Here is a 16,378-nt window from a genome sequence, read left to right as displayed (position 1 = left end):
GAAATGTAACTATGTGAAGGAGGTTTTTTATGCTGGACAGCAAAAAAGTAACAAATAGGTGTATAGGAGTGAACATTTGTCATGTCCTCACTGACAAGCATCCAATCCTCTTTTTGTGGATGTGAAATTCCTTACCTGATGAATATTATTAGAGACAGAGTTTGCCTACCACTGTGGAAGCTGAAATGCTAGATATTTATTTTCTCTGGGCATAATGTGAAATATTTTTTTCTATCAATTTGATCTCACTAATACTGGACTTGGAATTGGGAGACAAGGGCAAAGAATCCATTACGCTGGTGTGGAGCGCTAGTAACAGGGACAAAACCTTCAGGTTTAGAGGCAGCATATGAGTATAATGTCCAGATTCAAAAATCACTTGTGGCAGCACTGTTTCCCAAGGCACCTATGTTTTGCGACAGTAGCCATCTCCTCATTGAATTAGCACTACTGATTTCTCCGTGTACTTATCTGATACCCTCCTGCTCTCATTCCAGGTCCAGGTCCAGTTTTCCATCCTCTCTGGAGTGAGTTATGTGACACCTTTTTGATAAATTCATTTTTTATCCTAAATGCACCCAAATCAATGACTTTGGCTAGCAACTAAAAACAGTAACCAATTCTGAGTCCTGCAAAGTGACCGCAATCTATGAATGACAAAAAGTGTACAGATCCGGGAACTGTTTAAAATAGGAGCCTGATTTGCAATAGGATGTGCTAAGTTTGAAACTATCACTTTTAAAAAAAAAAGATTTATTTATTTATTTGTTTATTTGTTTATTTATACAAGCACTGGGTACAGTCAGAAGCACGGGAGGGTGAGAGAATTCACCAGAGCCAGAGTGGGGAACAGAACAGGCAGACTGATGAAGTACACTGCTGAGGGGAGCAGCGGGTGGCAGGGGCGGTCTGGGTGCCATGTGGGACCCTCGCCTGGTGGCCGGGGATCGAACGGGCATTGCAGAGGTTGAGGGCAGCTTCGTAACCCAGTGCTCAACTGCTGCGCTACCGGGGAAGTCCGAAACTATCACTCTCTACTCTGACCCAAGAAACTCACCAAGCAAACTTGGTATGGTCCCATCAGGATAGATGCCACAGTTACATGATATTTTGAAATCAGTTTAAAGAAGGAGCTATTCATAGTTTAATAAACAATGTTGATGAAATCCTAGATACCAAAAATCCACAAATGTTCAAGTCCCTTATATAAAATGGTGTAGTGTTTACATGTAACTTCTGTATATCCTCTCCTATACTGTCATCTCTAATTTACTTTTAATACCAAATGCAAATTAAATACTATGTAAATAGTTGTAAAATTGCATTGTTAAGGGAATAGAAATGTATTTGTGCATGTTTAGTACAGATTCAGCCATTGGAGGCCTAACTACATTGTGCATATTTTTGATACACATTTGGCTGAATCTGTAGATGTAGAACCTCTGGACATAGAGGGCCAACTGTGTGTGGCTTAATAGTAAAAACAACATTAGTCAAGAAAAAAAAAAGAAAGATAATTATATAAGAGTTGTAGTCAACAGAATAATGACTACTAATGATGTTTAATATAAACCTCATAATATGGAAACTTATTACCTTATATGGCAAATAGATTATGCAGATGCAATTAAGTTAAATAACTTGAGGTGGGACATTATCCTGAATTATCTGGTTGTGCCCAATGTAGTCAGAAAGGTCCTTTTCATACATTATATCAACTTACTAAAAAAGTTACGTTTTCTGTTTCAAGTGGTTAAACATTACATCTAAATAAAACTTTTTAAACATAATAATTGGTCCAGCAATCTCTAACAATTTCTTACATTTCCCAGTAAAATATGAATGCAATAACTGATGATCAACCAGTTACCAAAATTAAGGAATAAGTTCAGATAATTGATATTAGAGAGGAACTGTATATAACAAAATGCACACATAATCAGCCTAGTCAAAAATAGTAGAGGGCCTCCCTGGTGGTCCAGAGGTTGAGCACTGGGCTGTGAAGCTGCCTGCAGCCTCTGCAGCACTGGTTCGATCCCCAGCCACCTACGAGGGTCCCACATGGCGCGCAGACCTCTCCTGCTGTGCCCACTGCTCCCTTCAGCAGTGTACCTCAGTCCTTCTGCCTTTTCTGCTTCCTGCTCTGGCTCTGGTGAATTCTCTCACCCTCCCATGCTTCTGACTGTACCCAGTGCTTGTAAAAATAAATAAATCTTTAAAAAATAGTAGAGTAACTGCCATGCCCTATATACTTACTTTCCTAATACTTTTTAATCTTTTTTTTAATCAGTATTTTTATTTTTGCTATCATCAGGTTACACGTACCTAGAAAACATGTCAGGATGGATTGAGAGAGGAAGTGGTGGTGGGCAGCTATATTTCCCTAATTGTAAATATTGTAGTTGAGAGTAGAGAGTGAGTCTCATTATTTTTCATGAGCTGCACCTGTTTAAGACAATTGCTGGTCAGAAGGTGAGACTGTAAAATGAGCAGTCTCAGACCTGCATAATCACATGGATTAAACTTGGCTAGATTTGAAAATTGCCCTTGAAACTTTGCTAGTGAAGCTCTTATCCCACCATAGATGTGAAAACTGAATTCAAATAGCATCTACATTGCCAGTAGGTGGTGTGAAAAGATCCACTAGTCAAATGGACAAAATAATTTTCTATTAACAAAGAACACTAGGGTCATCTCCATTCCCATGGTTAGAGGTTGCATTCTTGAGATTCTAAAAAATATGTAAACAAAGGAACAGTTGAATATCTTAGAGACACTTTGTTCCTTATAATGATATTTAAAGAAAATAAAATCTATTAATAAGAAATAGAGGGAATTTAGGCTTAAACTTTGCTCCTCGGTGATTTATGTCCGTTTCTTTTCTTTAAATAACATTGAATAGTATAGTAACTTAGGAACTATATTCATTTAAAAAGGGGCATCAGTGGCTTGCATTTTTAAAGTTCTGTTGTTCATTTTTGAGTGGAAATTTTCAATAAATTTATGTAATGTTATGATGGAAAGTGTTTTTAGTGTTTATATAGTTCAAATATCTATTCACAAAAAAATTAGCAGTGAATTATGTGCACAATGTCAAAAAAAGCAAGCACTATTTGGGGTTGCAGGTGGGGAGAGATGGTTTGGACCCCAATATATTATTCTTTCTATACCTACTGTCTTTTAACAAATTATAAGATTTGTTAAGATTGGCAACTAGGTCTGTAGTAGTGCTAAATAAATGGGTTTAATATTGAAAAAACTTTTGAAATATACTAGGGGATATGTTGTATTTTAAGAATTGTTTCATAAATTTCTGTATTTATTTATTTTTAGAAAATGATAGATTTTTTGCCCAACATCATCTCTTATAACACCTTCTCCCTTCTCCCCTAACCTCAGAAACCTCAGTTTTGTTATCATTGTCACACTTCCAAATATTTTGCTTTATCAATCTATCTGCTTTGTTTCCTTATATTGTTCCTATATGTGAAATCATCCAATATTTGTCTTTATATTTCTGACTTGCTTTGCTTGGAATAATAATCCCTCAAGATCTTTCCATTTTGCTGTAAATGTTAGCATTTTATCTTTCCCTATAGCTGAACAGTATTTTATTATGTGGATATACCATATCTTTATCCTGTCCTCTATCAGTGGACACTTAGGTTGCTCCCAAATCCTAGCTATTATAAACAATGCTAACATCATGAACTTTGTAGAACATTGCATTTTTTGAGTTGATGAGTGTGTTTTTCTGATAGATATCCAAAAGTAGGATTGCTAGATCATATGGTATTCCATTTTTATCTTTCTGAGCTAAGTCCTGTCTGCTTTTCAAACTTGCTACTCCAAATTACATTCTCACATACAGGGTATTAAGGTTCCTTTTTCTTCACATCCTCTCCACCTCTTGTTGTTGAAAGTCTTTTTGATGTATGTCATTCTTACAGGTGTGAGATGATACCTCATTGCAGTTGTGATTTTTACTTCCCTCATTAGAAGTGACAAAGAGCATTTTTTTTCATATATTCGTTGGTCTGCTGGATGTCTTCACTAGCAAATTGTCTATCATATATACTGTTCATTTATTAATTAAGTAATTTGTGTTTTACAGCAGTTAGATAAGTTCTCTCTATATATTGGATATTAACCACTAGTCCCATTCAGTTATGTGATATATGAATATATTGTCCTGTTCAGTAGAATTTCTTTTTAATATGATAATATTTTCTTTCACTGTGTAGAAGTTGTTTGATTGGAAGTAGCTCCAGTTGTTTAGTAATGCTTTTATTTCTCTTACCATGGGGGTTGAATTCCCAAAAGCAAGTCTTTGGGGATTCTACAGAGGTCACAGAACTTATCTTGTATTCTTCTAAGAGTTTTATTTGTTGTTTCTAAGTATTTTATTGTTGTGAGTCTTATAACTAAGTTTTTAATCCATTTTGAATTTATTTTTGAGCATTAATAGAAAATGACCCCTTTATTCTTCTACTTGTGTCTGTTTAGTTTTCCCAGCACCATTTGTTAAAGGCACTATTATTTTTCCATTGTGTGGCTGTCGCTCCTTTATCATAAATTTTGTTTTTCAGGGATGTGGTCAGGAGTGGGATGAACTGAGAGCTCCTGGTTAATACTGCTGACTGGATGCTATTCCAGTTCTCCTTACAGATGGATAAGGGATGTATGTTTCTCTAAGTTTACATGGTCCTTGTATAGAAGATTGCCTCCCCACCAGACCTCTCTGAATCCTCTCTCAATAGCTGTAGCACTAGGATGGGGCTGCGGTTAGGGTAGAATCAAAGCTATGCTTTGTTTCCTTTAAAGAATGAACTAAACATTTATTGACAAGAGTATGCACCTTGTCTTTGGCCCTGGGCAGGGGTGAGACAGGTGTTTTGGTTAATACAGCCAACAGCTGTAAAAAAGAACCTCTTTTGTATAGACACACAGGTGGGCCAGTTTAGCCTTCACTACCAATTCAGCCTCCAGCTGTTCACTTATGGGAGCCCACCTTATCCAGACCCCATGGCAGTAGTTGCCAAGATTTCTGCTGTCCTACAGCTCCTTTGTTTAGGGTGTTTTAATTTGTGGCTCTGGGTGCCTGATCAATAGCCAGCACTATGGTGTCTGCCATTGCAAGTGTCAGTCTAATATTCTGACAATTTATCACAGTCTCTGCTTCCCTATTCCTATAGTTCTCTGGAAGTGGAACCTCCTAGCCTGATGACTGTATGTTTCTAGAAAAATAAAAGTTCATTAAAATGTGTGGCCAGTAGACAGTTCTAAAAGCAGATCCATTTCTAGGCTCAGAGTGAAAATCAGAACACCAGTGATTATAGTCTGATTATTCTTTCAGTACCTTTATCTGATTTCTCAGGGTGGAAGTAATATTTATCAAAGTGTTTTATTGGTCCTCATTGCCAGCTCACTCTGCATAACTGAGAAATGTCATATATATATATATATATATATATATATATATATATATATATATATACACACACACACACATATATATATACTTCACACACATATATATACTTAGACTATCTTATAGCTAAAAACAGTATAACATTTCTTAAATTTTGGGTGTTATTTAAACATTTTTTAACTTTTTAATTCAGTTGTCACAACACCCTGTATACTACCGTTATTACTTTGTTTTGACAGATGAAAAAAAGAAGTTCCACATAGAGAGTTGAGTATCATGTCACTTTTGATTCCCATTCCCCTGGGTTGCCAAGTCCATATTGTAAACCACAGTGTTCCCCTGCCTTCCCTAATATAATCTTGTACCTCACCAATATTCTGTGCCCTTACCATCCACCAATCTTGTGGAATCTTGCCATTCCATCAATTTTGCCTCAGAATGATGATGGAGGTGGTCTGAAATGGTGATATTTAGTGAGTCAGACTGGAATTCAACAAGTACCCTCCCTCAAGAGTTTGGCCTGCTACTATAGAAAAGGTTATAGGAAGGTAAATATTTTAGCCAATTCCTTGTTTGACTTCTCGTAATTGCAGAAATAATTCTGCAATTCTTGTTGTTTTATTTTTTTGTTTTTCCTGTAAGATGAGAAAACAAAGGGAAAAATCTATATCTCATATCTCATTTTGGCAAGCTTTTTCACATCATTTTTCTACTTACTCCAAAGTTGAAAGAAAATAGAAATGTCAGAATCATTTGTCAGGTAATTCCAGTAACACAGCTTTTGTTTTTATTCTTTTCTTAGTTTTCTCTGAAATCTAATTTTTTATTATGTTGACTCTCCCTAATTCTCTGTTCTTAACCAAAATGAACACTCCCCAGCACTTTAAAGTTCATATAAGATGTAAACATTTTCAGAATAATAATTTGTGTTATGTATTTTTAAAGATTTATTTATTTATACAAGCACTGGGTATAGTCAGAAGCGGGGGAGGGTGAGAGAATTCACCAGAGCCAGAGAGGAGAAGAGAACAGGCAGACCAACGAAATACACTGCTGAGGGGAGCAGCGGGCGCAGCAGGAGAGGCCTTGCCTGGCAGCAGGGATCTAGCTGGTGCTGCAGAGGCTGAGGACAGCTTTGCAACCCAGCACTCAACCGCTGCACCACTGGAGAGGCCCTATGTTATGTATTTTAAAACAGTACTGAACAGAGTAAAAAAAAAAGTTAGACCTGGCAATTGGAGCCAGGGTAGTTTTTGTGCATGAGAAATGCATAATTGCATTTAATATGCAAATCTAACTGTATGAAAAATTTTAAGCCCTTTTTTGGGGTATCTGGCATGAATAACACTCAAGTCCTAATATAATTAAGAAAAATCAGCAAATTTGAGTAAAATGTACTGGAGGTATCAGATTTATTTCCTATAATAGATACACCTGATACTATATACTTAGAATCTATAATGAATTTTGGTAGTTTGAATTTAAGTTGAGGTCCTAATTTGTCTTTATTTTTCTCTTCATCTTACCAAGCCATATTTCAGACTTTTTTAAATAGCCAAAGCTTGAGAAATTTTGGAATTCACTGTATTTTTTCTCGTTAAATATTCCAGTAGCTACTATAAGAAGATATATGTATGATTTTGTATCACATTTAGCTGTCACGAAGTGAGAACTATTTTAAATGGCATTGTAAAAGTTCAGAATCTTTGAGAACCAACCCCAAAGTGATAAGGAACAACCTGTTACCAAGGACTAGACATTCCCTAGGGTGTTAAGAATTCATCTCAGATCAGATGCTGCAGAGATACTGGAGGTATTCTAGAATCCTGGCAATGAAGAACAAAGGAATCCCATAGCTCTGTAGACTTTGTTAGAATTTTCAGAACCACTTTTCTTGCCATTATTTGTGAGGCCAATATCACTTGAAAAGGTAAAGAGTTGACTGTATACTTGGGAGATAATGCCATTCCAGGCTTTCAAGTTACTATCTGGGAAATTCAAGGCAGCATCTTAAACCTTTTAAGTAATTTGAATAGATGTTGTATGTGGTAATGGAAAATTATTTGTCTCTGACCAGAAAATAGTATGTAGAATCTAAGAAAATAACATAATTGTTTTAAAATCACATGGAAAGTGATAAAGTTTTACATAAGTCAAGCTTAAAGTGACTTCTGTTTAATTACATAGGAGAGAAGGAAAGAGAGAAGGAGAGAAGAATGGAGGGAGGGAGGGAGGAACCTGCTGGCCATATAGAACAAGTGTTTTGGTGATGCTGTAAAAGAGAAAAGCAAGGAAAAGGAGTATCCGTGGTCAATATAGTACTGCATGGCTGTCTTCTTGCGGCTTGAAGCAGATGAAGGTGGTTCAAGTATCCAGTCCACCCCAAGTCCCATGTACTTAAACTTTCAAAGATAATGTCTCAGAGTATGACTTGGATCTAGATTATCACACAGGACAAAACAGTGTCATCTGTGGTGAGGATAGTCATCACATCAATTCCAAAACTATACTTCCTACAAATTCCTACTACAACTTTTGACTGTTGAATATCTGGTCAGTTACACAGAGCTGCTGGACTATTTAGTAATGGCTAAGATAACTGAAATCCTAGCCCAAGGTTTCTGGGAGCCCAAGGTTGCTGGGAGTTATAATTCACTTTCTCTCTAGACAAAATTTTGTTCTACTTGTTGACTTCACACCTCAATACACTCTTATTTCCAGCTAGAGGTCAAGCATATGTGTGCTTAGAATTTTGGATGGGAAGTTATGGATGATTCCCAATGGGAATGGAAAACCCATTCTCTAAAGAGAAAAAGCTCTTTTAATTCTTCTTTGTGGATAAGAGCATTTTCTTATGCAAAACAGATGTGTTGATAAGTTACAATTGTGATTGGTGCCACTTTTATTTAAGCCAAAAGAACATATGTATCTTGACCAAAATAAGGGGGGTGGGAATTGTATGGGGACTACAACCAAGATGAAAAAGCACATATTATGCAAAAATGAAAAATGACATAAAATATATAAAATAAAAAAGTATAATTTTAAACAGAAAAAAAGGTTTATAGTAGTGTTACATTTCATAGATAAAAGAATAAACATCTTAAGTGTTCAGTAAAAAAAGAACATATGTATCTTTGGAAAAAATAATAGAGGCTCTGATTGCAACCACAAAGTATTAACATTGTTTCTTAAATTCATATTAGATGAATTCATTACAAGGTAAGATGAAATTTTATTTTTACGTAATGAACTTGAGCTTTCTGCCTCTGCAAGTCATTTCAGCAGCATGCCTGAACGACAATGAATGGCCCCGTCAGTTTCTGGTAGATTAGTAGGCAATGGGAATACTTAGGCTTGATTAAGCTGGGTGATTGCAAATTCTTATTTTTTGATCTATTAACTTCTGTTTCTTAGATGAATATCATTTTGCTTAGAAGGGAGTGAGATAGTATTTTAATTAAATGCTCAAAACAACTAATTTACAGCTAAATTGTAATGTATGTCTATATGTTATGAAGGTTTCTTGTTTATGTATTTGGCTTTCAAAAATTCACCTCCCCAAGCAATATTTTTTCAGGTGGTGTATTGAGTGCAGGTGAAATGCAATAATTTATACTTAGTGAAGAACAGAATTGGATGTTCCATGGCAGCAAATTTAATGTAATATGTATACATACTAATTTTTAATGATGTGCACCTCAATATACATAATGTTTTAATGTAATGTTACCATAATTTAAAAAAAGAAAAAGAAAATAAAATAATGTGTGGCCTCCCTGGTGGGACAAGGGGTTAAGACGCAACCTATGAAGCAATCCGCAGCCTCTGCAGCACAAATTCGATTCCCGACCAGGGAGCTACCCACATGGCGCAGCAGAACTCTCCTGTCTTGCCTGCTGCTCCCCTCAGCAGTGTATTTCAGTTAGTCTGCCTGTTCTGTTCCCCACTGTGTTTCTGGTGATTCCTCTCACCCTCCACAACTCTGGCCTATACCCCAATTCTTGTATTTATAAATAAATCTTTAAAAAAAAAGAAAAAAATGTAAAAACATTATAAAGTTCAAGATTCATTTCAGCCTAAAGTAATGAGGAGTCTTTAGATATCTACTCTAGCCTGGACACTGATTTTTTTTTTTCATTATAATTTTTGTTGATACTTTCAGTTCTATAACCATAGAGGAGCAATGACACATTGAATCCTAAATGGAAAAATTCTTAATTTCTCCAAACCTTTAGAGCAAAGAGTGAGAGAGAATAAGGAAGAAGGCAAATAAGAAACATTGGAAATAATTGTAATGAATAGTGATTATCTTTCTAATTCATGCATGAGCCATATAGATCAGGAAGGAATCATGATAAAGTGATGATAACTTCTTGTAAAGCTTTCCATTTTCATGGCCATCAGATCTAACACAGTATCTACCATCTAAGTAGATAAAGATAGTTGCCAGAATTTTCTGCACTATGGATGTCTATTTGAAAGTAATTGTCTAGAAATTGAAGAGTTTTTCTAAAATGTACTTCATTCTTGTTTCATGTAGCATTTGGAATTTGTAGCTGTCCTGAGTCTTGAATCCATAGCTGGCTGGAACCCATGACAGATATTTGATTCAGTATTGGGTAAAAATTTGAGCATCAACATCTTTAAAAATACCAGTAGGTGAGTAATATTCCTCAGCATTCAAAAAAGATAAAACACATGCAATTTGCAGCAACATGGATGGCGCTGGAAGGGATCATGCTCAGTGAAATAAGCCAGAAAGAAAAAGAAAAATACCGGATGGTCTCACTCATAGCAGAAATCTAGAAAACTTAAATAAGAGACCAGGAAAAAGAATAACTATAAGAAAATAAAAATCAAAATCAACAAACAACTATGAACCATAGACACTCTATAGGGTGTGGGGGGTGGGGAAAGGAGGGATTGGGGTCAAAATAAGGGGGTTGCAATTGTATGGGGAATATAAAAATAAAATTAAAATTAAAAAAAAAAAAATACCAGCAGGTGGACCTCCCTGGTGGGGCAGCAGTTGAGCGCTGGGTTGCGAAGCTGCCCGCAGCCTCTGCAGCACAGGTTCGAACCCTGGTTGCCAGGCGAGATTCCCACATGGCGCAGACCTCTCCTGCTGCCCGCTTCTCCCCTCACCAGTGTATTTCGTCGGTCTGCCTGTTCTGTTCTCCGCTCTGGCTCTGGTGAATTCTCTCACCCTCCCGCACTTCTGACTTTACCCAGTGCTTGTATAAATAAATAAATCTTAAAAAAAAATACCAACAGTTGCTTCTAATGTGCATTAGGCTGGGAGACCATGACCATGGTCCAACAACCGTGCTTCTCAAATTACTAAGTATATACAAGTTGTTCTGTAGGTCTTGTTACAGTACAGATTTGGACTCAGGATGTTTGGAGCAGAGCCTGACGTTTTTCATTTATTTCAAGTACCTAAATAATGCTGAAGTTGAAGATGGCTAATAACCCTGGTTTGCCTTGAATTTGGAACTTTAAATGTGAAACTAAGAATGCCCTGGCTGAAGTGGATAGTTGGTGAGACTAGTTGTGGGTTCAAAGACTGTTTTTTTTTTTTTAATATTTATTTATTTATTTATACATGCACTGGGTACAGTCAGAAGCGCAGGAGGGTGAGAGAATTCACCAGAGCCAGAGGGAAAGCAGAGCAGGCAGACTGACGAAATACACTGCTGAGGGGAGCAGCGGGCAGCAGGAGAGGTCTGCGCGCCATGTGGGACCCTTGCCCAGAGCAGGGGATCGAAACGGCGCTGCAAAGGCTGCGGGCAGCTTCGCAACCCAGAGCTCAACCGCTGCGCCACCGGGGAGGTGCCAAAGACTCTGTTTTTATAGTAAGGTTCAAGAGCTGGAGTTCTCAAACTTTGTTGTGATTTAGATCTGGAAGACTTCTAAAACTCAGATTGTTGAGACAGACTCTGTACTTTTCCTGCTATAGCCCTGGGTGTAGGATTTGAGATTATATATATTTTTTCAAAGTACCTATTCATGATGTGGATGCTCCTTGTCTGAGGACTACTGTGTTCAAACCTCTAGTCTTTAGTGTTCTCAGATTTGCCCACAAATTTAAATTACCTGGAAAGCTTTTAGACTACTGATAGCGGCTCGGTTTGTCTCCCACAGATTGTTTTTGGGTCCAACCTAGGATTTAGAAAACATCCCAAGTAATTTTAATATTTTGTCAAAGCTGAGGTTCACAGTGAATACATATATTATAATTATCTACAATTCAAACATAAATTAGCTTTTGTGTATTTGATGTTCATGTTTATTCATGTCACTCTCTGTTCTTTCAACACAGAATAGCATGAATGACTGAGCAAAGACATTAAAAAGTTGAATTCACATTGAGCTGTTTCTTTTTCCTGGGTGTTCTTAATACCATAGACCTGAAGAAGAAAGGAGGAGGATAGGAGTCACAAATTTCTCACCTGCAGGAAGGTTGGTCACCTTTGTTTCTATCTCTGGATATTTTATTTTATTTTTAAGATTCATTCATTTATATATACAAGCACTGGGTACAGTCAGAAGCGTGGGAGGGTGAGAGAATTCACCAGAGCCAGAGCAGGGAACAGAACAGACAGACTGACAAAATACAGTGCTGAGAGGAGCAGTGGGCATGGCAGGAGAGGTCTGCGCATGGTGTGGGACCCTCGGCCGGCAGCCGGGTATCAAACTGGTGCTGCAGAGGCTGCAGGCAGCTTCACAGCCCAGCGCTCAACCACTGCACCACCAGGGAAGGCCCTCTGGATATTTTAATCACCTCAAAGATTTGAGGGCAAATAGGAGCAGGGTTATGCTCTTGGAACATTGTTCTGTGTATTTCACTTACTCTTCTCTTTTCCTCCTCCCCTCTCTTCAGCTATAACAACTACTTCAAAATAGCACATGTCTAATACCCAGTCTTGCTTCTTGTTTACCGGAAGAACCCATATTAATATTCTTTAACTGTTTCTTATGATGTTTGCTGTCACATTTTTCAGACTGCAATTAGAGAATTTTGGTTTCTGACTAAAATTTTATACAAAAGGTAGGAATTTAACTTTCTACATACCATTACCCTCAAAAAATTATTACCTTCCCTATCATCGTCTCAATGTATTTATGTCAACCTATTTTGACTAAATGAATGTTTGTTTATGGGTATGTGAATATTATTCACAGTTGAACCACAAATCAAACTGACCGTAGAACTGAGGCATACGGTAAAGGAGGAGGCAGAAGGGGGGCAAAACAAGGGAGGGATGAACACAAGGGAATATGATGATGATTCATGGGTGATACAATGATGTAAGAAAAAATGTAATTAATACAAAAACCTACATATTTTTTGTAAGATGTTATCTTGGCTGATGTTTATTATTGCTTCTTTTTGTTTGTTTGCTTATTTCTACATTTCTGGCACTGAAACAGGACTATAAGGTGTTATAGCTTTCCAAGCACAGTGCCCAGCAGATGACAGGCCACTCATTGTCTGTAGGTTCTTCACCTGCATGCACAATTGCGAGACCACTCAGTCTCAGGGAACAGCAATAATGGGGTTTATTTAACAAAAAGGGTAAACAAAGAGTTACTAAGACCACAAGTGACTGGATAGCTCACCCTAGATAATGCCCACAGTGTTCAAAAGTCCCAAACTAGAGGTCACTCATTCAACTTGGCACCATCCCACCAGTAAGGACCCAGAGCATGTGACAGCCGGCAAACATCAGGCCAAGATACAATTCATGGTGGCAGCTGGAGGTCACTGAGATAACGTCACAGCAGCCCACATGAACAGTCTCAAGGTCGGGATGAATAGCAATGAACACTGGACCAGACAGCAAAGGAGGCAGCACTGGAAGGTGGAGCCAGACAATCTGATCAACAGCTCTTTGAGACACCAGGCCTGGGGCCTTTGGTGCTCTTTTCAGGCTGTGGCAGCAGCAGCACCAGAAGCAGATTCAGCCTCTTGGTCGCTGCAAAAGTCTTTGGCGTCTTTCTTCAGAGGTCTGTGGCTGGATGATTCTACTACTCTTTAGAGGCCCAAAACAGAGTGCCAGGAGTCTGGGGGGAGTCTGGGACACTCAAGATGGCTCCTGCTTTGACTTGCCTGCCTCTTTTAGGGTCCCCTAATCTAAATACCTCCTGAATGGACCATTTAACTTGGCTGGTGCCTGAGAGAGGGGCTGCCTACAGGCAGCGACTTTTGGCTTAGGAGGGAAAAACCACCACTTTTTTTCTCCAGTGACTGCGCTGCTTAGGCAGGAGTGGGGAAATGCCAGTCTTGCCCTGCAGTCCACACTGCAGGGCCCCGGCTTCAGAGCCACTTGATCCCCAAGCTCTGCTACATAGGTGTTAATGTCCACACATCATATTTTTGCAAAGCAGATATGGGTTTCACTGCCTTTTTTAATTTCACTTGTTTTTCGTGATTCCACCCTTTAATGGCTTCAGGTTCAACTGAAGTACTGTCAGTATGCACTCCTTGCTTTGCTTTATTGAAAAATGTTTAAGCTTTCTGAGAAAAGGTCATTAAAGACAAATTTCTTTGGATAGTGCTAGTATGAAAAAGTTTAGGTTTATGTGTTTAGCAATGTGATTTTAGAGTGGAAAAAAACTTTCTTTTGTGTTTTTTGAAGGAAAATTCAAAGTTCAACTAAATTCTAGCTGCCAGTATTGTATTTAAGAAATGCATTGCCATTCCCTACCTTAGATCTTATATAAGATTTTTTTTTCTTTTTCTGAAGTTTTTAAGATATATTTTAAATATGATCTTTAGAACTCTTTTCATGACATGCTTTGGTTTGCCTCATTTTTGCATATAAGAGACATTCAATGTAGGCTTTTGGTCTGGAAACAACTCTTACAATTATGACAAGTTTTTGTATACTTTTTTTAAAAGATGCCTTTCTTGAAATAAAATGTCTTCCTTTTACTGAAATATTGAACACTGTGGTTCAATATTTTCTTATAATTTTGCTATTTTTTTCCATAAAATTTTGCTTTTATTTTACTTTCATGGAAATTTATTCAATTTATTTCCTAGTCCTTATGTTAAACTTCTTATTTTGACACTCATATTTATTTCTGAGCTATTTTTTCAAATTCTTTAATAATTAATCTTGGAGAATTCTGTTCTTATTTCATATATACAATATATTTTCTCACTTAATAAATTAATTATAGTTTCTTGTGGCATGTTCTTCATAAACTCTGTGACATTGTAGTTTTGCAGTTTCTGTCTTTCTATTATTTTAAGTCTTGCCTTGTTAATATTTAAGGCCTTGCCTCCCAAATGTCTTGAAATTATTTTATTCAAAAGAGGGGAATTGAAAAGTTTATTGGAAGGCTTCTGTGTGGTGAGGAAAAATGGCTACAAATGTTGAAAGCTGGAGTTCATTACCGAGTAATTAGATGACACCCATCTATGTGCTGGGTGAATCTGTGCTCTTGTCTTCTGGTCTAGGAGATGCACTTAGCTGCTGGCTTTATGTGAATCACAGGTGACAAAGGCATAAATTTTCTCAATTCAGTGTACAAATACTTGTACTTATTCTCTTAGTTCTCAGCTAAGATTATCACCAGTACTCTAAGTTGTGCCTGGTCTCTCTGTGCAAAATCGCTCTGATTCAGTCTCCAAATACTTCTAATTTTCTTCAGGACTAGGAAAACTGAGAACTGAAAAATCCTTATACAATTAAAAAAGTACTCCTTTAATCCAGTCCTCAGTTACCTTCCCTGCCTCCATACTTTCTCTCTTGAGATTCCCACTGCCTCTCATGTCTTAGCTTTCCTGGACACAGGCACCCTAGTCAGCCATCTTCTTGGCTTCTCACGGGCAGGCTAACATTTCACTTTCCTTTGTCAGCTACTTGAGTGCCAATTCCTATTTGCTTTCCATCTTCCAAAATTATATAGACACGTTTTGCTCTGTTATTTCCTGAAAAATTAAAGATGGTTAGAATGTGAGCATGAGATTAGTCTGAGAGAGTTACCACCACACTTTCTATCAGTCACTAAATTCTAATTTCATATCTGAGATAACCTAGTTAAAACTTGCATTTCTCATGAGCTTGGAGTTACCCTGAACTTCTCTTTCTTTTTTGAAAACTTGAGGAGTTCTTAGGGAGAAGGAATCAAGGTGGTTTGGCTGATTCCTAGTATGGATGGCCTCATTTCTCTGAGGTAAGCCTGATCACTAGACCTTAACTTGCCTGGATGTTATAACACAGAAGAAACATCTTCTGAGATTCCTATGTAATTTTTTTCTATGTATATTATCAGCCTGGGTAAGAAAATGAAGACTAGAGGGGACTGTCATGTACATCATTCAGTACACTTGCTCCATCAAATTGTTTTTTAATATTCCACTCAGCCCAGAAATGAGTTTAACCATTTTGTTGTTGTTGTTGCACGGTAGTTTCCAGAATGCATGTGTGAGATTACTGAGCTGTTATACATTTCATCAGAGTTAAAGGAATTGTATTAATCTTTTCACTGTTTCTCCTTACGTACAGCAGGATGACAAATGGTTTTGCATATGCTTGAGTACCACATGGTGCCAAGCAGATGGAAACTGTTCAGGCAGAAGCTGAGCTGGGCAGAGACCTAGTCCACAAATTAGTGTTTGTTAAGAGAGACAATTTGATGGGCTTCTTTTCTTCCTTTTATGATATCTGGATTCTAAACTTGAGAAAAATCACCCTGAATTGTCACTTTTATTGACCTGGGGTGCAATAACTGCAACTAATTCAACCCTCCAAATTAATCAGTTAATGTTGGAAAATATAAAATATATTTATATACTATTTTTGGGGGGTAGGAATAGAAAACTATTAATGTCATTGCAACCCTATGTCTCTTTACTTTCTAAAAACTTGATTTCATTTGTTTATTTAAGAAACTATGAATACTCAGTATACCAAGTGCATATCTAAGGAC

The 16,378-nt window shown here is 37.3% G+C and overlaps 1 long non-coding RNA gene across 9 annotated transcripts in view; it reads left to right on the top strand.

Moving 5' to 3' along the window:
• The window catches only part of LOC119239975 (uncharacterized), a 192,804-nt gene that overhangs the window by 102,938 nt on the left and 73,488 nt on the right, over nucleotides 1–16,378 (top strand). For 5 of the 9 annotated variants that reach the window (XR_008551089.1, XR_008551088.1, XR_005124052.2 and 2 more), the window contains exons 1-3: nucleotides 7,280–7,361; nucleotides 9,975–10,093; nucleotides 11,757–11,896. This is a non-coding gene — a long non-coding RNA (uncharacterized LOC119239975). Of the gene's footprint in view, nucleotides 1–496; nucleotides 528–7,279; nucleotides 7,362–9,974; nucleotides 10,094–11,756; nucleotides 11,897–16,378 lie in introns of those variants that run through there. The other 4 variants (XR_008551092.1, XR_008551091.1, XR_008551093.1 and 1 more) reach the window with 2 other exon arrangements.

Source organism: Talpa occidentalis, unplaced genomic scaffold, assembly GCF_014898055.3.
Source record: "Talpa occidentalis isolate TD23 unplaced genomic scaffold, MPIMG_talOcc4v2.1 talOcc4.12, whole genome shotgun sequence".
Lineage (NCBI taxonomy): Eukaryota > Metazoa > Chordata > Mammalia > Eulipotyphla > Talpidae > Talpa > Talpa occidentalis.
The sequence above is the reverse complement of the archived record's forward strand: the minus strand, read 5'-3'. Positions and strand labels throughout refer to the sequence as shown.